Raw genomic sequence first — 1,751 nt, 5'->3', positions numbered from 1 at the left:
CAGCTAAAAAAAGTTAATTTTGGGGTAAGTTACTCTTTAAAATGTGTGGTTACAGTTGAAGGTCATTCACAAGGCATATTTTAAGTGCCACCCATTGTCCAAGATTGATAACTAAATAATGAAACACTTGATAAATATTAGTTTTAAATTGGTCATTTCTGGTCTAGGCCTGTGTGTTCAGCCACACTTTAAGCATGAAACGAAACCTACGTAGCTATAAATAGACATTGGACTTTGGTTAATAATTTCCAGCTTCTGACTCCCGGAAGAAACCACAGGTAAAATGAGTAGTTAAGCTGAAAAGACATTATTCAACAGAAAACAAGAACATGTAAGTAGTTATAAAATTCACTCCTAAGAGGCACAAGTTTTTTAAAGCTTTTAATTTGTGTGCAACTTCTGTGGGGTTGTTTGGAGACAAATGGGTGGACCTTGAACCCGTCAGACAGCTTTCACAGTGACATTAGTCGGCTACTGTTACATAGAAATAAATACATTACTGTACTAACAGGGCAAAAATACCTACAGCAATATTATTGTGAAGAAACATTTCTATAATAATATGTTGGTAAACTACATGTTTAAACGTTTTAAAGTTTCAAATTATTAATAGGATTTACTTTCAAGTGACAATAAATCATTTGAAAAATATTATCTTTAGTGTTTATTTAGTTTGTACCACATTATTGGTGCTTTGAATAAAACCTGATTGCCTCATTACAAATGTGAATATTATATATATGTTCATTCTGTTGGTTTTCATAACAGAGTTCACAGAGTTTTCTCTTAACCTTGAATTTAAACAAGTTGCACATTTTTATTGTTTTTTTAAGTTTTGACTTCTGAGTCATTTCAAAAAATGTTATTTTCATCTATATGCTTGAGGAAAAAAACATGTTTATTGTAGTCATCATAAACTTGCTATCCTAGATTAAAGTTTGATGTCTTTTTATAATTTGGTTATAATTTTTTTCTAACCAATATTTCTGAATAGATATTTAAGATTTTAAACCCCACTGTTTTGCTTTGAGAAAAAAAAGGCCCATTTGAACCATTTAATATTAGGAATATATCTTTCATTCTTTTGGCTAAATTGCCATCCTGTTTCATTTGAATAAGTACAGCAATCTAACATTTGTTAGAAAGACAGCCATTTCTAAAGTAAACCCTCTAATTTGATCAGCTTAATTGTAATAGATTTTGCAAATATAAAGATTGAATGCAGCAACTTTGTCACTTAGTACAAGAATGCTTTAAACCTAATCTAATAAAACTGCAAAAGGGAACCTTTGCCAAGCCATTTACCCAGTAAAAGGCTTGCATATCCATTAGGTAAAAATTCTCCCAGACAGAAATAGATAGCAATTGATTGGAACTTCCTTGAAAATATGTGATCACTCCCCCCTAATCTGTGATTTGGTGAAGTCACTGGGTAGTCTCCGAACGCCGTTTGGTCACTGGTCTCACTTGTCATTTGATTCTGGATTAGACAACCACTTTTTCTTTTAGAGACTAATAAGTCTCATCAAGAAGTCAATATTGTAGGCATTCAGACAAAAAAAAATAAACAAATAAAAAGAAAAAAAAAAGGGTATTGTCCATGTCAGGACTACGAATGTCATCTTCATTGTATGTTCAATTTGTGATTTTATTACAGTAACTGTTTTAAATTCATAATAATGTTTTTAAGATATTGCCTTATTATGTGTAAAAAGAATTGCCTTAAATTAGAAGGTTAGATTGTTTTATTA

The 1,751-nt window shown here is 30.9% G+C and overlaps 1 protein-coding gene across 1 annotated transcript in view; it reads left to right on the top strand.

Moving 5' to 3' along the window:
- Positions 1 to 252: 252 nt before the first annotated feature.
- mvb12bb (multivesicular body subunit 12Bb) overlaps positions 253 to 1,751 on the top strand; it is a gene marked incomplete in the record, with an annotated part of 14,640 nt that continues 13,141 nt past the window's right edge. The window contains 1 exon segment of the mRNA XM_014007179.1: positions 253 to 331.

The sequence above is a fragment of the Austrofundulus limnaeus genome, unplaced genomic scaffold (assembly GCF_001266775.1).
Source record: "Austrofundulus limnaeus strain Quisiro unplaced genomic scaffold, Austrofundulus_limnaeus-1.0 Scaffold40, whole genome shotgun sequence".
Taxonomy (NCBI): Eukaryota; Metazoa; Chordata; class Actinopteri; order Cyprinodontiformes; family Rivulidae; genus Austrofundulus; species Austrofundulus limnaeus.
The sequence above is the reverse complement of the archived record's forward strand: the minus strand, read 5'-3'. Positions and strand labels throughout refer to the sequence as shown.